General features: G+C 43.8%; 1 long non-coding RNA gene and 1 other non-coding gene across 2 annotated transcripts; one reads left to right on the top strand and one right to left on the bottom strand.

Moving 5' to 3' along the window:
• The first annotated feature begins 286 nt into the window (after window positions 1-286).
• LOC135270788 (uncharacterized) lies at window positions 287-17,690 on the top strand. Its single transcript, XR_010338914.1, has 3 exons — window positions 287-572; window positions 2,411-2,647; window positions 13,831-17,690. It is a non-coding gene; the product is annotated as an uncharacterized LOC135270788 (long non-coding RNA).
• Window positions 3,801-3,940, bottom strand: LOC135270882 (U4 spliceosomal RNA). The gene has a single exon (XR_010339039.1). It is a non-coding gene; the product is annotated as a U4 spliceosomal RNA (small nuclear RNA).
• Window positions 17,691-23,752: the final 6,062 nt, after the last annotated feature.

The raw sequence follows: 23,752 nt of genomic DNA on the forward strand, positions 1-23,752 counted from the left end.
CGAGGCGCGAACTCGGGCGGGCCGGCCGCGTGGCCCTGCAGACCCCCGCGAGGCGGCGCGGTCAGTGCAGAGAACTGCGAGGCCGCGAGGCCGCGGCGGCCGAAGCTGCTTCTGTGTCTTGCACGGGGCTCGCCGCCGCCGTTCCCCTCGTCTCCGCTTCGGGAGCGTCGCCGTAGAGACCTGGCGCCGCGGAAAGTTCTGAGGCCCGAGGGGCCGCTGCCGCTGGCGAGGGACGCGCTCGGCCCCAGGTCTGTAAGGAGGAAGCGTTCCGCCTGGCCGCGTCTGCTTTCCCACCAGTCGTCTGTTAGCGTGCAGGCCGAAAGACCGGGTTTTTCTAGCTCATGGCAGGTTCCGGTTAAGAGAATTCGCTTTTAAACCGCATGTGATTTCCCAACTTTTAAGACACAAAAGGCCATAAAATGACTGGCCATTAAAGCTATCTCGAATCAAAAAAAAAAATTAAATATTATTTTATCTTCCTCGGATGACCTGAAAGACATCTGGGGATCTTTCCACGCTCCTGGATTCAAGCAATTCTCCTGCCTCAGCCCACCGAGTACCAGGGCCTACAGGTGCGCACCACGACTGGATAATTTTTGTATTTTTAGTAGAGACGGGGTTTCACCATGTTGGCCAGGCTGGTCTCGAACTCCTGACTTCAAGTGATCTGCCCACTTTGGCCTCCCAAAGTGCTGGGATTACAGGTGTGAGCCACCATACCCAGTCCAAAATATTTGTTTTTAGTGAACAGATGCAATTTGGAATTTAAAAAAGTGATAATAACTAGAATTTTTTCCTTCTGCCTCCTTCTTCCAACTTAACCTTGTATATATGAGATAGCTTTTACTTTTCAGACTTAGATGTGTTAATAATTTCCCCTGCAACTTGGCAAACTCTCTTTGAAGAAGTGCATGATTTGCTGCTACTTTTACGTATTTGATTCAACCTCAGAAATGTCATTTTTGAGTCCATGAGACTCTTGTCACACAGAACTTGCACCTGCCTTTACCAGAGCGCCCTGGTCATTCCTATTGTATGATTCTGGTTCCATTTAAAAGAAAATACTCAGCTGGGCGCGGTGGCTCATGCCTGTAATCCCAGCACTTTGGGAGGCTGAGGCAGGCAGATAACGAGATCAGGAGATCGAGACCATCCTGGCTAACATGGTGAAGCTCCATCTCTACTAAAAATAAAAAAATTAGCTGGGCGTGGTGGCACGTGCCTGTAGTCCCAGCTACTCTGGAGGCTGAGGCAGGAGAATTGCTTGAACCCGGGAGGTGGAGGTTGCAGCGAGCTGAGATCACCCCACTGCACTCCAACCTGGGTGAAAAGTGAGACTCCATCTCAAAGAAAGAAAAGATAAGAAAATTCTCATGGGCAATAAGCGAGAAGGAGCAACATGGCTTTTTGCCCTTTGAATTTTTCTAATGCCCCTTCCCTTGGTAACCAACTGGCTTCTCTGTCTACCAAATACCACACTCACTCCACTCTTGGCCTGAAAGCCAAGCCTCCTACACACACGTACTCCATTCTGGACTCACAGCCTGTCACTCAAGAAGAACCTAAACTGGTCGGTGTGAGTTGCGATCCCAATGTGTCTGTTCAGGAACACGGCAACGTGACCCACTTGGAACGCAGTGATGAGAGATGCAGGCACTGTACCTCTGGTGTCCCAGACCCTCCTTCAGCTGACTCCTTCCTCTGAGCCTTTAAGGATCACTTCCTGCTCCATAAAGCAGCAACCGTGAATTAACTGTCAAGTTCACAACGTGGGCCCCTCCCAATCTGACCCAGAGGCTTTGACACTGGGTTCAAATTCTAGCTCTGTGACTTCAAGAAACCCTTTAAAACTTCCTGCCCTGCTTTTCCTCAGTAAAAAGGGAGTAAATAAAACTCAGTGTGAGTTGCAGGAGCATAGAAAAACTTCGTATCTATAAACTGTTGTGAGGTCGATCTATAAAAGAGGCTATTACTGCAAAATGCTGGCATCATGGATTCCAGGTTTCAGAGTCCACAGTCATTTCTTTTGCATTCAGTAGTTGCTTTACTTAAGGGTGAAAAAAAAGAACCCTCCCTGCCTTTCACCATAGTGAAGAAACTACTTCCTCATTCTTTTTCCATTCTCTCAGTTAAATATACAGTAACTATTATGGCAGAGAATTCTTTCCTAGCTGAAATTCTCCCTATGTCTGTGTTTTCAAATTTAGAGATGCACAAATCATTGACAACAACCTCAAATTTACACCACAGTCTAGTCTATGTTCTTTGTGTGACTATATATATTTGTGCATAGGAGAATAAATAAACCCCTAATTGGACAGTCATTCCAATATGGGAATTTTTTGCTGACGCAAGCAAGATTTCAGAGTGTCAAAATTAAGTCACATCTGATCTTACATTCTCTTTGCAGGAAAACAACAAGAAAGTACGATTTGTGCCACAAACTTCTGGAGCCATCAGTGGGATCTTTCCTTTCCTTTACGCTGATTGTTGTCTGCAGCCATCCTGCTAATCGGATGGGCACCCAAGTGCCTGAACTAGGCTCACGTCCGAGAAACCAGCGTCGCCTCCGTGCAGCAGCTGCTTCTGCTTATCTCCAGTGATAATACACATGGCTACTATTAACTGAGCACCTGGGAGGAGCGAGGTACAGTTCTTAAGTCTATACATATGTTAATTCACTTTTTGGGCTTTTTCAAGAGCAGAGAGCTGCACTGACTCACGCAAGCTCACAAGAGCCAGAGAACTGGGTCTATCCTGCCATACAAACAACCCAATGGATGGTGAGGCAGAAACTAACCGCTGAAATTCTTCAACAGTTCAACAGCCCTTGACATATAGTCCTGTTCGAAATCCACTGTGACCGAGTCTTTACCAGGTGGCACTTGGTTTCGTATTTTAAGTGGAGGTAATTGTTCCACTACATGACTGGTTCTTGAACTCAAGTGTGATCCTCTGTTAAATACAGAGGCCAAGGTCCCATCTCTGGAGATTCTGATAAAACAATTAGGGTGAAGGACCCAAGAACTTGCATTTTAAAAATCCCTTTCTATGATCTTAACACAGGTGGCCCTCCATTTATACTTTGGGAGCTATCAGGTCACATGATGCATTAAATGGCCTTGGAGGCCTGGGCTAAGAGAATCCAGCCACTGTGTGCCCAACCCAACTTTTCCTAGAACATAATGGTAACTTAGGTGCCCTGAAAAACCATGGCGTTGCGCTCAGCGCTACGGGAACATAACTTCCTTCAGACACAGAACTTGAGGAGGTAGGAACTTTTTGGTCTTTCAGCAGATGAGGACACAGAAGACCAGAGTGTCTGAGGAATTGTGCAAAAATCACAAAGTAATGAGAGCTAGGTCCAGGGCTCCAGAACAGACCAAATTCGAAAGCCCATGCTTTTACTAACAATAATATTCTGCCTCCTCACTCAGTGGCTTGAGGTTATTCTTATAAGTGTCTATTCTCAAGGCTTAAAGGAGCCTTAGCCCTTTGCCCCAGGAATGTTGCTGGCCAAATTGTTATACAGACAGGATGTTCATAGCTTTTTATAAGTCTGCATGTCTTAATCACTTTTAGATAAATTCTGTTCCAGATTTGATGAAGCCGCCATTTTGGCAAGTGATATCTGGTCATGAATTTTGATGCGTTCTTAAGCATTATAGAATAACCCCTATTAATAAGAACTCAAATAATCTGAAGTCTTAATCAGTTAGAGGTTGGTTTTTTCCTCTGTTTTTCTAAGGAGAAAAAAAGAATAGAAAAATCTATCCAGTGCTTAATTTTTTTTTTGTCAGTCTCCTTAGGGACCATCAAAAATTGCCAATGCCAACTAATTTCAAATCGTCATGGCGGGGTATTGGGAAAAGTTTTCAAGTAGCAATAATCTCGCCTCGGATAAACCTCATTGGCTACGATACTGCCACTGCGCAAAGGTAGCCAGTGCTTAATTTTTTAAAATAAAATCCCAGGCCAGGCACAGTGGCTCACTTCCGTAATCCCAACATTTTGGGAGGCTGAGGCAGGTGGATCACTTGAGGCCAAGGGTCTGAGACCAGCCTGGCCAACATGGTGAAACCCCGTCTCTACTAAAAATACAAAAATTAGCTAGGTGTGGTGACACACAACTGTAGTCCCAGTTGTGGGAGGCTGAGGCACGAGAATCACTTGAACCCAGGAGGTGGAGGTTGCAGGAGGCAAGATCATGCCACTACACTCCAGCCTGGGGGACAGAGGGAAGCCTTGTCTCAAAAATGAAAATAAAAAATAAAACAAAATCCCAGGAAAGTTCTTGAGGATTAGTGGTAATTCAGATAACTCTCTTGTTTCAGGTAAAACAAATTCATGCTTAGTATGTTCCTGACCCCACTGCGCACACCTGTGTTAGCTCCTGCTGAGCTTGAAATTTTAGCTCCATGAGGCCCAAATCTGTGTCTTTTATTCATTACTGTATTGCCAGCTCCTGGAATAGTGCTTGGCACGGATGCTCAGTAAATAGTTCCTGGATGATTGAATAAGCTGGAGACTACCTCAAAAATTGTTCTGTATTCAGCACTAACGGCAGCAACTTCCAACAAATTGGGGTAGGCTTGAAAGATCAAACCATTAGGCTATCCCTGTATAGCTCTTCTGTCTATATCTGCAGCCTCTCCACATTGTGAATTGAAATTCTTAATGGTGGCTGTGAGGATCTGCAAGATTCCTGGTCATTCCATTCAACAAGCATTTAATGAGCCTCTCATAGTGTAGAGTTCAATTTGACTCAAATATTCCACTTTAGTGGTTCTCAAAAGGAATGATTCCACCTCCTCGTGTGCACTTGGGAATCTGTGGGTGAGCGTGTTTCTTGGTTGTCACCATGATTGGAAGGGCACTGCCAGGCACGTAGGGAGTGGAGAGCCAGGTGTGGTAGATGCCCTACAGTTTGCAGAGAAGTCCCACGCAACAGAGAATTGCCCCAAGTGCAATGGAAATTAATTTCATGTCCACTGGAAATTAATGTAAGTGACAGGGCTAATTATTATGACCTGAGTTAAATCCTAATGCCATTCTACATAATGTACAAAGTAACTTGTGTTGAAGTATTTTTTGTGCTTTTTCAATAGCCACTGAATTTCCCCAAAATGCATCTACTATGTATATTGAGAGAAGTGTGTACTTTGTTTTCTTCAGATGTTTCAAAAGTTTGTCACCATTTTAGGAAATCACATCACCATCAGCAAAGCTATTCGTGGTACTTGAGTTTCCAATGCAATAACACACCCAAATCAGCCTGTACGCAGCTGTCACATCCACAGTGTCCATACACGTCAGCAGCTGACCTCTTTATTGTATTACTGATGTAGCCGTGCTTCAGGATTCACATGAAGAATTACATATTTAATGATGAACTACTGGCCTGGCGGTGGCTCAAACCTGTAATCCCAGCATTTTGGGAGGCTGAAGCAGGCAGATCACCTGAGATCAGGAGTTCAAGACCAGCCTGGCGAACATGGTGAAACTCTGTCTCTACTAAAAATACACAAAAAGTTAGCCAGGCGTGGTGGCGCACGCTTGTAACCCCAACTACTCAGGAGGTTGAGTCAGGAGAATCGCTTGAACACAGGAAGCAGAGGTTGCAGTGAGCCGAGATCACACCATTGCTCCCCATCCAGCCTGGTGGCAGAGTGTGACTCCATCTCAAAATAACAATAGTCAATTTCTTAACTAATTTCTCATATATCCCATAGTTAGGGCATTATATTATTTTTTAATGCATGTAGGTAAGTTATACTATCTATGAACTTGATTTCAGAATAGTACAGTGTTTGCTATAAAAGGGGCATTGAGGAAATAAAGGAATCGAACACTACTGTTCTCCTTGCTACGAAAGCGGACAATTATGGTTTAGGATTCTTTTTTTTAAGGTTGACTAAAGGTTTTCCTTTGTTGACCCAAATGGGACGTGTCTACATAAGTGGATCCATGGTCTCATCTCAACTGGTTCATTTGGGGGAAGTTTCAATATGCCTGCGTAGAGAAACGCACACAATTCCTGCTCTGAAAGCATCCAGCCTTCTCTCTATGTCTAAGTTTATATATAAGATGATGTACTGTGCTTTTCTTCCTCACTACCCACCATCCTGTACCATTTTTAGGGCAGATGATTGATAGAGAGAGAGAGAGATAAAACAAAAAGAAAAAGAAAAAAGATACAGAGATAGATATAGATAGATGATAGATATTTTTAGTACTGTATATAATTTTTATTTCTTTAAAAAAACAATGAGATACATATGCAGAACGTGCAGGTCTGTTACATAGGTGTACGTGTGCCATGGTGGTTTGCTGCACCTATTAAGTTCCCTCACTTCACCCCTCAACCTCAACAGGCCCCGATGTGTGACATTCCCCTCCCTGTGTCCATGTGTTTTCATTGTTCAGCTCCCACTTATGAGTGAGAACATGCGGTGTTTGGTTTTCTGTTTCTGTGTTAGGTTGCTGAAAATGATGGCTTCCAGCTTTACCCACATCCCTGCAAAGGACATGATCTCACTTCTTTTTATGGCTGCATGATATTCCATGGTGTATATGTACCACATTTTCTTTATCTAGTCTATCATTGTTGGGCATGGGTTGGTTCCAAGTCTTCGCTATTGTAAATAGTGCTGGAGTAAATGTATGTGTGCATGTGTCTTTATAGTAGAATGATTTATAATCCCTTGGGTATATACCCAGTAATGGGATTGCTGTGTCAAATGGTATTTCTGGTTCTGATCCTTGTGGAATCATAGCGTGGATAATATTATACTGTGTTACAATGAGGAACTGAGAAACTTTCCCAAGTTCCACAGCTCATGAGTGGAGGCATCACGGTTCAGACAGCCTGCCTCGCAGCTACACCCATCAAACACCAGCTTACAGCCTTTGGCCTCTGGTTACGCACTTTCCTGACTCCTAAACCACTGTGATCTAATTCTCCATCCCATCACTGGAAACTTGCTTTCTTTAAGGTTATGAACCCCTCAATCATCAAATCTATTCTAGCACATCTTATTTTTAACAGAAAATATTAATTACTTGTTTCATATTATTGTTTTTAATTCACTGATTAACTATACCTGTGGTTCTCAGTCTTTGCTGTATCTAGATCATCTATAGAGACTCTTAAATTTATGCATTTATTTTAAATAGGTAATATTTCACCATAGTTCACCATTTTACAGTGAAGAGTACTCTTCCCGTCCCGATTGCTCAGCCACCATTATTCCTCCATAGAGACAACTGATATTACCAGTTTTTCATATATCTGGACCTTGGAAAAAATACAGACTATTCTCCAAGAGACTTAGATGTATTTAATAGACCAGTATTGGCCGGGCATGGTGGTTCATGCCTGTAATCCTGGCACTTCAGGAGGCTGAGACAGGTGGATCACCTGAAATCAGGAGTTCGAGACCAGCCTGACAACATGGTGAAACCCCATCTCTACTAAAAACACAAAAATTAACTGGGCGTTGTGGCGGGTGCCTGTAGTCCCAGCTACTCAGGAGGTTGAGGCAGGAGGATTGCTCGAGGCTAGGAGTTCAAGGCTGCAGTGAGCTATGATTGTGCCATTGCACCCCAGCCTAGGTGACAGGGCAAGAAGCTGTCTCAAAATAAATAGATAAATAATTAATTAAATTTAAAATGTTTTAAAAAGAAGATGTTCTGTGATCAGATTCACTCAGGAAATACTGTATTACCATGTCCAACACTAGGAAATGCAAAAGGCACATTACCATACACCCCACTTGGCTTTGTTTAAATGTAATGATTATGAAGCCCAATGTCTGGTTCGTGGCATGGGCCATGAATTGTTAATTGTTATTCATATTAACCACTCTAAACTATATCCAGTAACACTCTGCAGGCTCCTTTCTGAGACTTTTCTCATTCATAATTACTTACCAAATTGTGTGCAATAATTTGTTAATTCTAACTTTTCTTACTGGATTTCAAGTCCTATAAATATGGGACAGTGTCTATTTGTTTTCCACTGTATCATTTCTGCCTAACATAGGATGATGCACAGTGCTTAATAAAAACAGGTATCAACTGAACATTATTAATACTGGCTTTTAAATCAGTGTTTTCCAAATTTGGTTAACCATGAAACTCTTTTCCCATACAAGAGTAATTATCATCATATATAAAACAAGTATTTTTAAGAATATTTCTTGAACACTGAATTTTGTCAAATGCCTTTTATTCATCTTTTGAGATGATCATGTGGTTTTTGATGCTTAATTCCATGTGGTAAATCATATTACTTGATTTGCATATGTTGAACCACCCTTGCATCCCAGGAATAAATCCCACTCATCTTCTGTATAATCTCTTTTATGAACTGTTAAATATGGTTTTCTAGAATTTTGCTGAAGATTTTTACATCTGTGTCATTGGGGATATTGGGCTGTAGTTTTCTTTTCTCGTAGGGTCTTTGTCTGGCTGTGGTATCAGGGAAATGCTGGCCTCATAAAATTAGCTTTGAAGTGTTTTCCCTTGTTCTTCAGTTCTTTTGGAATAGTTTAAGAATGATGGGTGTTAACTCTTCTTTAAATGTTTGGTAACATTTAACAGTGAACCATCTGGTTCTTGGCTTTTTTTTGCTAGGAAGGTTTTGATCATTGATTCAGTCTCCTTATTTGCTATTCATCTGTTCAGGTTTTCTGTTTCTTCATAATTCAGCCTTAGTAGGTTGTATGATTCCAGGAATTTGTCCATGTCTTCTAGGTTATTCTATTTGTTGGCATATAATTGTTCATAATAGCCTATTATGACCCTTTTTATTTCTATGGCATCAGATATAATATTCTCTCTTTCGTTTCTCATTTTGAGTCTTCTCTCTTTCTTTGTCTAGCTAAGGATTTGTCTATATTATTTTACTTTTTTAAAATAAACAATTTTGTTGGCTTTTCCTATTGTTTTTCTACTCTGTTTTGTTTATTTCTTCTTTAATCTTTTTATTTCCTTCCTTATGCTAACTTAAACTCCCAACAAACCAGGTATAGAAGGTCGAATTTATCTCAAAGTAATAAAGAGCCCACAACTAACATCATATTCAATGGTATAAAACTGTAAGCTTTTCCTCTAAGATCAAGAAAAAAACAAGACCATTCTGGTCACTTCTATTCAACATGATACTGAAAGTCCTAGCCAGAGCAATTGGGCAAGAGAAAGAAATAAAAGTCATCAAGAATGGTGGAGTGGGGTGGGGACAAGGTGGGGGGTCAGGGGGAGGTGGTGATTAGATATTTCATTTGTTTGTAGATGACACAATCTTAACCCATAGAAAACCCTAGACACTCCACCAAAAAACTGTAAGAACTAACAACAAATTCAGTAAAGTTGCAAGATACAAAATCAACATGCAAAATCAGTTGAATTTCTATTCACTGACAACAAACTATCTGAAAAGGAAATTAAGAAAACTACTCCATTTACAATAGCATTAAAAAGAATGATATAAGATCTATACTTCTGAAAGACTTGTATGCTGAAAACTACAAAATATTGATGAAGACATTAAAGAAATAAATCATTGAAAAACTGGTCCATATTTATGGATGGGAAGACAATATTGTTAAAATGTTCATAGTGCCTAAAGTGACCTACAGATCCAATGCAATTCCTATCAAACTCCGAATGGCGTTTTTACATACTTTTTTGAAATCCTAAAAATTATATGGAAACACAAAACACCCAAAATAGGCAAAACACTCTTAAGCAAGAAGAAAAAAACTGGAGACATCATATTTTTCTATATAAAAAAATCACAAAGCTACAGTATTTGATACAGTATTGTACTAGCATAAAAACAGACATATAGAACAATAAAACAGATTTAGGAGCCTACAAATAAGTCCACAGGTATATGGTCAACTGACTAAGGTTGCCGAGAATACTCAGGAAAGGAAGCTGTTTAACAAATGATGTTGAGAAAACTGGATATCTACGTGGAAAAATGTGAGATTTGACCCTTGTCTTATACTATATACAAAAATCAACTCAAAATAGATTAAAGATTTAAACATAAGACCTGAAACTGTGAAATCCATAAAGGAGAACAGAGGAAAGTTTTATGACATTGGCCTTGGCAATGACTTATTAAACATGACACCAAAAGCATAGCAACCAAAGCAAAAATATCCCAGAGATAACAAGCAGGCCTGCCATTTTTGCCCATGCTGCCCTCAGGGTCAGGAGAGAGCAAAGAGCTCAAAGACTATCATGGCCTCCAGCAGAGTGCAGCTGCTGAAAAGCAGTTTTCTATGCAAGCCTACTCCCCTGCTCACTCTTCGCTGGGCAGGGCATCCTGACCTGGACTGCCAGCATAGCCACCCCACCTCCACCCGAGGTCTCAGCTGCTAGCAGCACTTTCCTGCATTTCCCTGGGATGCAACTTCCAAAGGTAACAGGCAGGCCTGTCACGTTTGCCACTTGGCAGCCCCCGTCCCTGCTGCCCTGGTGCCTGGGACAGAGCCAAGAACTTAAGGACTACCACAGACCTCCAGCACTGCACAGCTGCCTTATCAAAAAGGGGCAGACTGTTTTCCAAGTAGCTCCTTGCCCTTGTTATCCCTCAGGCTGGGCAGGGCCTCTCGACTTGGGCCCCCAGGACAACCATCACGCTCCTGCCTGAATACTGCAGTCATCGGCTGCTCTGCATTGCTCTGCATTGCTCTGGGGAGGAAGTTCCAGGCCCAAGCCACAGACTCTGCCATTGCAGCTGCAGTGGTGCTGCCTTTACTGCCCTGGGTCTAGGGAAGGAACAAAGGTCCCAGTGGCTTTGCTACACCTCCAGGACATCACAGCCATCTACCCCTTGAACCTAAACTCAAAGTTCAACATAAAAGGAGGCCGGGTGTGGTGCTCGTGCCTGTAATCCCAGCATTTTGGGAGGCTGAGGTGGGTGGATCACGAGGTCATGAGATCGAGACCATCCTGACCAACATAGTGAAACCCCGTCTCTACTAAAAATACAAAAATTGGGCCAGGCGTGGTGGCTCACACCTGTAATCCAAGCACTTTGGAGGCCAAGGCGGGCGGATCACCTGAGGTCAGGAGTTCAAGACCAGCCTGACCAACATGGTGAAACCCCGTCTTTATTTAAAAAAAAAAAAAAAAAAAAAAAATTGGCTGGGCCTAGTGCGCACCTGTAATCCCAGCTACTCAAGAGGCTGACGGAGGAGAATGACTTGAACCTGGGAGGTAGAGGTTGCAGTGAGCGGAGATCGCAGCACTGCACTCCAGCCTGGTGACAGAGTAAGACTCTGTCTTGAAAGAAAGAAGGGAGGGAGGGAGGGAAGGAAGGAAGGAAAGAGAATGGAATGGGAGAAAAGGGCAAAAATAGACAAGTGGGACTACATCGAACTAAAAAGCTTTTGCACAACAAAGAAAAAAATCAACTAAGTGAAAAGGCAACCTATGGAATGAGAAATCATTCTCAAACCAGACATTTGATAAGGAGTTAACATCTAAAATGGATAGGGAATTCATACAACTCAATAGCCAATAATAACCTGATTCACATTTAATGAGCAAAGGAACTGAATAGGCATTTCTTTGTGGAAAACAAACAAATAGCCAATAGGCATATGAAAAGATGCTCATGAGACTAATCATTAGGGAAATGCAACTCGAAACCACAGAACGATATCACGTTACACCTGTTAGGATGGCTATGATCCAAAAACCAAAAATAACAAGTTTATCAAGGATGTGGAGAAATTGAAATGTTTATACACTGTTGGTGGGATTATAAATTGGTGCAGCAACTATGGTAAGCTGTATAGAGGTTCCTTAAAAAGTCAAAAGTAGGCCGGGCGCGGTGGCTCAAGCCTGTAATCCCAGCACTTTGGGAGGCCGAGGTGGGTGGATCACGAGGTCAAGAGATCGAGACCATCCTGGTCAACATGGTGAAACCCCGTCTCTACTAACACACACACACACAAAAATTAGCTGGGCATAGTGGCGCGTGCCTGTAATCCCAGCAACTCAGGAGGCTGAGGCAGGAAAATTGCCTGAACCCAGGAGGCGGAGGTTACGGTGAGCCGAGATCGCGCCATTGCACTCCAGCCTGGGTAACGACCGAAACTCCGTCTCAAAAAAAAAAAAAAAAAAAGTCAAAAGTAGAACTTCCATATGATCCAGCAACCCCACTTCTAGATGTTTTTCCAAAAAAATTAAAATCAGAATCTCAAAGAGGATGACCAGGCACAGTGGTTCATGCCTGTAATCCCAGCACTTTGGGAGGCCAAGGTGGACAGATCACTTGAGATCAGGAGTTTGAGACCAGCCTGGACAATATGGTGAAATCCTGTTTCTACTAAAAATACAAAAACAAAAATTAAAAAAAACTAGCCAGGTATGGTGATGCATGTCTGTAATCCCAGATACTCGGGAGGCTGTGGCAGGAGAATCGCTTGAACCCAGCAGGCAGAAGTTGCAGTGAGCTGAGATTGCGCCTCTGCATTCCAGCCTGGGCAACAGAGCGAGATTCTGTCTCAAAAAAAAAGAATCTCAAGGAGGTATTAGCACTCCTATGCTCATTATAGCACTATTCAAAATAGCCAAAATGTGAAAGCAACCTGAACGTCCATCTGTGGATGAATGGATTTAAAAAAACAGGGCACATACACCCAAGGAAATGCTACCCAGTCTTTAGAAAGAAGAAAACCCTGCAATATGCAACAACGTGGGTGAACCGGGAGGACATCATGCTTAGTGAGACAAGCCAGTCTCAGAAGAACAAATGCTGCATGATTCCACTTATATGAGATATTGAAAATTGTCAAACTCCTAGAAACAAAGAATAGAACAGTGGTGCCAGGGGCTAGTGAGGGGAAATGGAGGTTGCAGCTCAACAGGCATAAAGACTGGGTTGTGTAAGATAAGTCAGTCCTAGAGATCTGCTGTACAATGCTGTGCCTATACTTCACCCTGTATTGTGCACTTATAAATTTATAAAGAGGCTAGATCTCAAGTCAAGTGTTCTTACCACACACATATGCCCTATACGCATGCACGTGCTCCTGTGTGTGTGTGTGTGTGTGTGTGTAAAAGGCTGATCTATAGGCTAAATTTCAAGCTTCTCACATGGCGCGGATACCTCTCTGATTCGGTCTCATCACTCCCTGGTGTGTGTGTGGGTGGGTGGGTGTGTGTCTGTGTGTGTTAGAAAAGGCTGGTCTATAGGTTAAAATTCTCTCTGGTTTGATCTCGCGTCACTCCCTGCTGTCCCATGCTCATTTATGCCTTCCTGTCTTTTGTTCTTGTTATTCTCTCTCTGATCCCTCTTCTCTTTGTCTGACCAGCTTGTATTTACCTTCCAAGACTTCCCTGCAAAATTAACTGGGCACGGTGGTGTGTGCTTTTAGTCCTAGCTCTTTGGGAGGCTGAGGTGGGAGCATTGTTTAAGCCCAGGAGTCCGAGGCCCCAGTGAGCTGTGATTGTGCCACTGCACTCCAGCCTAGGTGACAGAGTGAGGTCCTATTTCAGAAAAAAAAAAAAGACTTCACTGTACCATGGCCCTGACCAGATTACTGAAACCATCTGCCCCTTTGTCTTGCATTGTCCTTTAGACTGTCAGCTTCTGAAAGACAAGGACATTCTCTTACTCATCCTTGTCTGCAGCTTCTAGCACATGCCTGGAATATAGTACACAGTTTATAAATGGCTGTTGAATACATAACTAATTTTTTTCACAATTAAAATTTTATCTCAGGGACAGTATTATATAAATTATCAAATACATTATGTCCTTGAATTACATTTTTTTTAATTACATTTTTTTTTGTTGTGCAGGCTGGAGTACAATGGCACAATCTCGGCTCACTGCAACCTCCACCTCCTGAGTTCAAGCGATTCTCCTGCCTCAGCCTCCCAAGCAGCTGGGACTACAGGCATGTGCCACCTAATTACAGGCCCAGCTAATTTTGTATTTTTTTTTAGTAGAGACAGGGTTTCTCCATGTTGGTCAGGCTGGCCTTGAACTCCTGACCTCAGGTTATCCACCCACCTTGGCCTCCCAAGTGCTTGGCTTATAGGCATGAGCCACCGCACCCGACTCATGTCTTTGAATTTCAAATCTGTGATAACACAGTGGGCCTAGGGATGTGCAGAATAAAACCATGAATGGATTGTGAGTGAACAGAATGAGCTGAGGTAACCCTCACACTGTGCCTCATTAAATCTACACATGGGCAAGATGAGGTAGGCACCCTCGCCAGCACAGACACCTTTATGATTAATGAGTCTGGTTTCACAAGAGCTCATGACTAGAACTAAATTGGATGAAAATACAGTTGCTTCAGAGCTGAGAACGTCAGAACCATGAATCTGAACACCTGAGAGACTCAGGGCACAAAACTCTTTCATTTCTCTCCTAATAAACACGGGCCTGTGACTGGGAGGGTTAGCCCAGATGAACTGAAGAACTTGACACAAAAACAATGACAAGCCAAAGTTTCAGATGCCTCGTTCTTTAATGGCGTGGTTTTTTGATAAATGGCTATTAAATCAATTAGTTTTATCATTGCATCGCTAAGCCTGACCTCTCAACACCAGATTCATGCATCCAGTTTAATAACGCGCTCAACCTGTACACCCCCACACAACTAATTGTGGAATTGAACCATAGCTCTGTACCAGACAACAGAGGTGCAAAGACAAACCCGACAGAATTCCTGCTGGCAACAGCTCACAGTATACTTGGAAAGATAGGTAAACAAGCAAATATACAATGCTTTGTGACAAGTAGGTAATTAAAGACTGGAAAGAGGTTTTACCAGAGCAAAGAAGATATCCCTGGTACTGACCGCTTTGGCGGTCAGGGCAACGGATGACCGCCAAAAGGAGGTGTCTCCTGAGCTGAAGCCAGGAGACAGACAAGGTGGGCAATGCCAGCAATGGGAGCTGGACACTCCAGGTGGACAGTCCTCCAGTTCAGCCTGCACAAAAATCTGTCACATCTTCCCTCTTTTAGGTTTGACCGGACACGATGTAGCCAGCAATCCAGATCATTCAGTATGTTCAATAAGTAGTTTATTGAACACCTACTGTGTGGCAGGAACTCTCAGGCCCTTCAATAGAACAGTGAATGTAAGCGAGGATGCCTCTGCTTTCCAGGGGCTTCCATTCTACTGGCAGACAGGTGAGATACAAGGACCCAAGTTAAATAAATCCAAACACATTAGTGTGATAAAGAAAGAGAGATGGGTGACCACAGAGCGAGAGATAGAACAAGGGCAAGTAAAGAACCCGCAAGTAAACTGGGGCCTGAATGGCAAGAAACGCCAGCCAAGCCAGGAGAGTATTGCAGGCAGTGTGTATGGCCAGTGTAAAGGCTCAAAGGCGGAAAAGGGAGGCCGGGCGCGGTGGCTCACGCCTGTCATCCCAGCACTTTGGGAGGCTGAGGCAGGTGGATCACGAGGTCAGGAGTTCAAGACCAGCCTGACCAACATGGTGAAACCGCGTCTCTACTTAAAATAACAAAAAGTAGCCGGGTGTGGTGGCCTGCACCTGTAGTCCCAGCTACTCAGGAGGCTGAGGTAGGAGAATTGCTTGAACCTGGGAGGAGGACGGTTACAGTGAGCTGAGATCGTGCCGCTGTACTCCAGCCTGGGTGACAGAGCAAGACTCCATCTCAAAAAAAAAAGTGGTGGAAAAAGCTTTGGTCAGCAAGGAGAACAAGAGTATGGCTGATAACTACAGCAAAGCCACCCCAGACAGGGGCGCAGGTTTTAGGAGCCTGGGGGCAGCCAAGTCCCGTGACTCATCCCCACGCAGGCAGTCAAGGAAAGCAATACTCCGGTGCATCCAAGCTGTGACTGGTAATCAGGAGTCCAGGGTAACAGCTCATCCCTGAGAAATACTCATCCATTTGAGTTACGGCCCTGACCAACATGCCAGAAAGCCAGGCAGAAGGTTACTGCAAGATCTGAGTAGGACGCCAAGCCCAACCATTGGACCAGGCCTCAAGGCGGCACTGGGGTGCCAGGACTAAGGAGGGGAAACTGAGGCAGCTGGCTCTGTGCTGAAACTTGGGCAGCCCAAGCACCAAGACCAAGCCCTAGGTCCAAATCCCCAGCAGCAAGGAGCCAGAACTCGGAGGAACTTGGTGTTTTCTGTCATAACTAATGACAGCAGCATCCCCCAAGGTGGAAGCTGATTCACGTATGCCGCCTTCACCACCGCCAGCTCAGCCCAGTCCTGAGTCACCACAGTCTGTTGATGACTCCTCCGAACTGTCTCTCAAATCTTCGCTCCCCTCCTATTCACACTGGAACTGCCTCACGGAGCCTTCCTTCTCTCTCCCAGCACAGGGTGGAAAACACAAGGACTGACAGCCTGGGGTTGAGGGCAGCGTCCTCCAGTCACTGCTTGCACCGTGTGGGGTTAGCTGTTTACCTTCTCTGTCCCTTAGATCCCTTACCTTTAAATGAGAAACGTCTCTAACTTCATGGGATTATTATAAAGATTTGGGAAGAACTTTGTAAAATCAAGAACACACAACAAATACAGGTATTTGTAACTCGGATAAATTCATGTTTTCTTAGCTCTCAATATAGTGTTGCATAAAAAAGTAAACAAATCCAACTTCAAAAGGCTGAAACAGTCTGGGTGCAGTGACTCACGCCTGTAATCCCAGCAATCCCAGCACTTTGGGAGGCTGAGACAGGTGGATCCCTTGAGGCCAGGAGTTCCAGACCAGCCTGGCCAACATGGTGAAACCCTGTCTCTACCAAAAATACAAAAATTAGCCAGGCACGGTGGTTAATCCCAGCTGTAATCCCAGCTAAGTTAAGTTAATCTTAACTGGGTTAACTTAATCCCAGTTAAGCCCCCTGTAATCCCAGCTACTCGGGAGGCTGAGGCAGGAGAATCGCTTGAACCTGGGAGGCGGAGGTTGTAGGGAGCTGAGACCACACCACCACTGCACTCCAGCCTGGTGACAGAGTGAGGCTCTGTCTTTTTAAAAAAAAAAAAAAAAAAAGGGCTGAAACAATAAACTCAAACTTTTCTTAGACACTCTCCATGTGTTCTGCTTTAACCGGCCATCTCCTTTCCCTCCTACTACTTCCAGCTTTCTTCCGACACCAGCCTTCCTTCCAACACCAGCCTTCCTTCCTTCCCTCTTGATTCTCATCCTCTGTCTATCTCCAGGACAAAGCATATGACTCAGGCCGAGCCTGTCAGAGCAACATGTCCCTTAGCCTCATCCGTGATCAGGACTGGGCATGTGAACGAATACCGAGCCACCGAGACATTAGGGAACATTGTCTGGAGCTGAAAGAGACACATGCTTTCTTTTTCCACAGGACTTGAAACTGAGATTAAAGCTCTCAACACCTGGGACCCTCTCATGGTAGCAAAGAATGAAACCAACATAGTAGAAGGCAGAGTCAAAAGCTGAACAGAAATGAAATTCTAACCATATTGCTTGAGATCCTAGGCGAAACTGTACCTGAATCAAGCTAATCAAACTACCTGATGATATTTTATTTATCGGAGCCATAAATTCCCTTTTTTTTTTTTGCTATAAACATGGACATGGATGAAGCTGGAACCATCAGTCTCAGCAAACTGACACAAGAACAGAAAACCACTCATAAGTGGGTGCTGAGCAATGAGAATGCATGGACACAGGGAGGGGGACATCACACACCGGGGCCTGTTGGGGGGCGGGGGGGCTAGGGGAGGGATAGCAGGGTGTGGGGGATTGAGGAGGGATAGCATTAGGAGAAATACCTAATGTGGATAACCAGGGGATGGATGCAGCAAACCACCATGGCACGTGTACACCTACGTAACAATCCTGCATGATCTGCACATGTGCCCCAGAACTTAAAGTATAATAATAATTAATAAATAAAATGTTAAACGTAAAAAAAAAAAAAAAAAGACATGTTTTCTGTGACTTTTAACAAGTGGATTCTAACTGATGCAGTTGAACTAGCAGCAGAGCTGGGCTGGGGTGAGGGGGACATACAGTGTGTAAGCTGAAGCCTGTGCCCTAAGAGTCCTCACTGCGTCTCTGTTTCCTGCAGTCTCACATAGTGCCCTTGGTTCTCCCAGCGTCCCCTCTCTGTCTTCTCTACTGACCTCAGCAAAATAGTTCAGCCTTCCATCTCTAAAGGGCTCCCCTCTGGTTGACCAGCGCCTTTTCTTATGTAATTCTGTTCAGATCCCTGCTTCTTCCAAATTTTATGTTTATCCGTTACAGCAGTCAGCACGACCAGGTGTCCTAGACTTAGCACTGCAAAGACGGGATCTTCCTTAGATAGCATTGGTCCGTAAAAGGCTAGAAACATGGAGATTTTCTTATTCATGTCCCTGCCACATGCTGTTTCAGTAAATTCTAACTGGAACTACATTGTATGAGCATCAGAAAAGTTTTTTCCACGCCAGATAGTCCACAGGCAGTGAGACTCTGGATCACCCTCGACGCATTCAGCACACAAGCCTCACAGCCTGCTTACTGCTCCGGGCCCGCTGAGGCATTCAGAGAGTACAAGAGACATGCCCACAGCAGCTCCCCATCTTTCATAAACATTAAATCAAATCCATAAATACTATTAAACACCCACTCTATGCAGGTCAGTGGGCAATGCCTCCTTTCATACAATATGATTTTGTTTTTATTAACTTTGTCATTTTTGTAGTTGACTTCATCATCAAATCATTTTTAAAATTTAAAATATTTTTATTCAGTTGAGCATGGTGGCTCACGCCTGTAATCCCAACACTTTGGGAGGCTGAGGCAGGTGGATGACCTAAGGTCAGGAGTTTGAGACCAGCCTGACCAACATGGAGAAACCCCATCTCTACTAAAAATACAAAATTAGCTGGGTATGGTGGCACAAGCCTGTAATCCCATCTACTCGGGAGGCTGAGGCAGGAAAATCACTTGAACCCAGGAGGTAGAGGTTGCAGTGAGCCAAGATCACGCCATTGCCTGGGCAACAACAGCAAAATCCCGTCTCAAAGTAAAATAAAATAAAATATTGTAATTAATTCAAAGGAATACAGAGCAGCATGCACTATTTTAATTGATGGTTTGGCCCATAAGTGCCAGAAGACACTGGAGGAGGCACAGGATAGAAATAAGTTCCTGACACTGGAGAGACCCAGACAGTTCCAGAAGAAAAGGGAGCATCTGGCAGAATGAGAGGAAGACCATTTGCAAGACTGCGGTAACTACAACTTTGGTCTGGCCATTCCATATCCCCCCTTTTCTTCTGATTCCTTTGGAGAAACGACTCCTTGGCCACGTGTCTCCTCAGGGACCTCTCACTTGTGGTGTCTGGCCACCCTCCCCCAGGGACAAGCACTGACCCAACTCATCCAGGTCACACACCCACACCATCCCCAGCGGGGGTGACTCCCAGAATGAACTCACCATCCAAGTGGAACAAATGAGTTTTCTCTGAGGGTAGAATAAGGAAGCTGGAAGACAAACCTTCCATTTTCACCTATGGCTGCCCAGCTAGAGAATTTTATTTGGAGATACTGTCACCCATCTTGCCTCCCACATAGAGGGAACTTGTCTGTAGGACAGAAAGGAGAGGGAAAAAGTAGAGAGAGAAAAGTTGCCAAAATGACAATGTTTGAGCTTCCTGATCCAGCTGTGCCTGAAGCCAATCCACTCCTGGATACACTTCCCTGTTACATGAGTCAGTAAATACGCTTTCAGCTGAAGCTAGATGGAGTTGGGTTTCTTTCATTTGTCTCTGAAAGAGTCCACTTCTGCCATTTAGGTAAGAGAAGGAAATTTCACCAAAATATGAAAGTAATTATTCTTATTTTCTGCCTTCTTTTGCAGAAAACTGATACATTCGCATAGTCATAAAGATGGCCATGAGTGAAGTGCCCGTCAACTTACCCACTTTAAATGATCTAGGAAAGGGCAAGTAGGCTAGAAAATCAAATTTGCTCTGTTGAAGCTATTACTCGTAAATTAAAGCCTATCTTCTGACTGAATATGAACCATTAATCATAATTAATTATAATTATGGATCATTAATCGTAAATTGAAGCAAACTACCAATATTGGCCAAGTTAAGTGACCACACTGCCATTAACATTCGGGCAGCAATGAGTCAGTTCCCTCTGTAAGGAAACGCTGCACCGTGCCTACTTCCCTTCCAGAGCACACGATTGCTCGCCTCACTTTGTAGTCACGTGGCCAAAAGCCATCGTCAACTTCATGTGTTACCCACTCCGGCCCATCCAAGCTGAAAGAGTTAGGCCTTGTTTCCCGGACAAGTAAAAAAAGGGAAGCAGCAAAAGAAATCCTACAAATTTTAAGCACCAAATGCAAAGAAATATTCACCCTAAAATACACAACTGGGCTTTCCTCTTTTGCATCTCTGACTGTGTGGTCTTCTGTCTGCTTTCTGGGGAGCTAAGCCAGAAGTGAGGATACAGTTTTCACAGTCAGGATGTCAACATTCAGTCTCTGACATCCAAATGTATGATTTTGGTGACTGCAGCAATGCAATAGAATTTGAAAACCAGGCTTCGTCGAGAGACGAGGATTTCCTACATGCCTTTATGTTCCCCTTTAACACTTGAGAAGCAGATCAGGCAAAGCCACGTCTGAGGAGCTCAATCTTTTTAGAACCACAAGGATGATGTCGTTTCCAGTTTTCTCCACGAACACAAGTCCCACAGCCTGAGGTGAAAAGATCAGAAGGAAGTGGAAATCCCAAAGGTCACCTTGAGCCTGATACATACTGAGTGCTCAAAACTACTTGTCCACCTGAACTAGAAACCTTCAGAGGTGAGGGGCTTTCCCATTTTGGCACATGAGCATTCTTAGCAAAATCTCCCTTCACTGAAGTATAAATCCAGGAAGTCGGAAGAACCCAGGACAGATAAGCCGCCCACAACTTCACTCCTCAGGCTCTATATTCCAAATTAGGAAAATGGGTTGAATTTACTCCCATTTGTTGCGTACTGTGTATCTGTTTCTGGTTGAGTTGGCTGCAGCTGTGACCAAACTCACTGACTCTATATTCTGAAGATATAAACTTCATCTCTTCCCCAGAGCCACATCTGTGAGATAAAAAATAAGGCGACATCACTGAGTTATTTCCCAGCATCATCATAGGTCAAGAATGGACCGAACCAGCCCTTCTAGGACCAGCCACCTCTGCTGGAAAGGCCACAACAGCGCCAAGCAGCCTGAGTACAACCAGCTCCCTCCTCTTCTCTTCAGAGGTTTTGCTGAGTGTGCAAAAAAAACCAATAACACAAATCTGTTAAAACAGAAACACCTTCCTGGATGGAAGGGGAGGAATCTCATAATAATAGGACAATTGACCAGTTGAAAAGATCCATCGATTAAGAAGATGGGTCAAATCAACTCAAAATAAATGGGAAGACCAGTGTCATTCTTTTAAAATACTCAGTGGTGGGACGCAGTGGCTCACAGCTGTAATCCTAGCACTTTGGGAGGCTGAGGCGGGTAGATCACAAAGTCAGGAATTAGAGACCAGTCTGGCCAACATAGTGAAACCCCATCTCTATTAAAAATACAAAAAATTAGCCGGGCGTGGTAGTTCACACCGTCATCCCAGCTACTCAGGAGGCTGAGGCAGGAGAATTGCTTGAACCCAGGGAGGTTGCAGTGAACCGAGATCATGCCACTGCACTCCAGTCTGGGCAACAGAGTGAGACTCCATCTCAAAAAAAAAAAAAAAGAGTAAAAGATACCCCAAAGATACCTACACTCCCGTGTTTATCGCAGCGCTATTCACAATAGCCAAGATTTGGAATCAATCTATCAACTAACAAATTGACTTTTAAAACGTGGTACAGGACCGGGCGCGGTGGCTCACGCCTATAATCCCAGCACTTTGGGAGGCCGAGGCGGGTGGATCACGAGGCAAGAGATCGAGACCATCCTGGTCAACATGGTGAAACCCCATCTCTACTAAAAATACAAAAAAATTAGCTGGGCAGGGTGGCGCGTGCCTGTAATCCCAGCTACTCAGGAGGCTGAGGCAGGATAATTGCCTGAACCCAGGAGGCGGAGGTTGCGGTGAGCCGAGATCGCGCCATTGCACTCCAGCCTGGGTAACAAGAGCGAAACTCCATTTCAAAAAAAAAAAAAAAAAACGTGGTGCCTATACACCATGGAATACTATTCAGCCATAAAAAACATGAGACTAGTATTTGATAGCACAACAGAGTGACTATTGTCATAAATAATTTTTTGTACCTTTTTTCTTTTCAATATTTATAATTTATTTTGCAAATGTAGGTTTGATTAGTGATTCTTTTATTTTACTTTAAGTTCTGGGATACATGTGCAGAACATGCAGGTTTGTTACATAGGTATACATGTGCCATGGCGGTTTGCTGCACCGTCAACGCATCATTTAGGTTTTAAGTCCCGCATGCATTAGGTATTATTCCTGATGCCCTCCCTCCCCTTGCACCCCCCCTGCATTTTTAAATAACTAAAAGAGTATAATTGGACTGTTTGTGACACAAGGATAAATACTTGAGATGATGGAAACCCCATTTACCCTGACGTGGTTATTATGCCTTGCATGCCTGCATCAAAATGTCTCATGTAACCCAAAAATATATAAAACTACTATGTACCCACAAAAATTAAAATGAAAATAAATAAAATTTGCCATGAATAAACATTGACTAAATGAAACAGCATGAAATAAATCTGTTATCTTCATACTTGGAGTTGTCCTAATTCCTAAAACAAATGTTCTATCTCTTGCCCTTTTGATTTTTCATCCTTCTGCCAGGGTTCTCGGCTAAGAGTTGAAGGGGCAGAGAGGAATTAGGGAGCCTGCATAAAGTAAAACAAGCTTGGTGCCTGCCACAAAAGTTGGCTTTTTCACACTGTCTTTGAAATACAGTCTGTATTTTGCAATTCTAACACGTCTCAGGAAGGACACTAACTTTTCAATGGTTGGAGCCATGCATCCTAGAAACCGTGGTTCACAGTGAAGCCCACGAAGGCGGGAGGAATGTGTCCTCTTTCCGAAACACTCTGCATAACATCCCTCAGCAGTTCTACATCTAGAGGCCAGCAAGCTATAAAGGCCTAGAATATAACTAACAGAGAGACTGTCAGAACAAAAGGTGAATCGTAAAGGGAGGGAGAGACATGAGCGGCAGGACTGGGAACGGGTGCCTGGGTCAGGTCAGGGATGGAACCTCAACATGCTGAGTCATGCCAACAAAGCCACGTGTTTACTTCAACCTCCTAAAGCGCTTCGCACCCTGGCTCTTTTGAGGAATTACTGCTTCCTAAAACCTTCCTGTCCTGTTTCCTCTTGGGGTCCTCATGGGAATTTCTCAGTCAGAGAAATGAGAATGTGGGGAGAACTTACTTCAACATAGTCACAGGCAGTGTGCTTGGCACCTCACACATGCTATTTCATTTAGCCCTACGACAACCTTATGAAGTAGATATGTTTCTAGTCCTCAGATAAAGAAACTGAGGCCCAGCGAGGTCAAGCAATTTGCCGAAAACCACACAGCTGGCAAGGGGGGATAGAATTCATACTCTCCACTTTGAAAGTCCATGCTCAAAGCCACTCAGAGATGAAGCTTCCCATTAGCTACCTAGAACGACAGGCTTTATTGTTGGAAGGTGCAGTTGAGACCACCTAGTCTATCGCTATCCAATATGGATACAATGTGGGCCATATATATAATTTAAATTTTCTAGTAGCCACATTTGTAAAAC

The sequence above is a fragment of the Aotus nancymaae genome, unplaced genomic scaffold, assembly GCF_030222135.1.
Source record: "Aotus nancymaae isolate 86718 unplaced genomic scaffold, 86718_ANA_hifiasm-v0.15.2.pri h1tg000067l, whole genome shotgun sequence".
In the NCBI taxonomy this organism is placed as follows: domain Eukaryota; kingdom Metazoa; phylum Chordata; class Mammalia; order Primates; family Aotidae; genus Aotus; species Aotus nancymaae.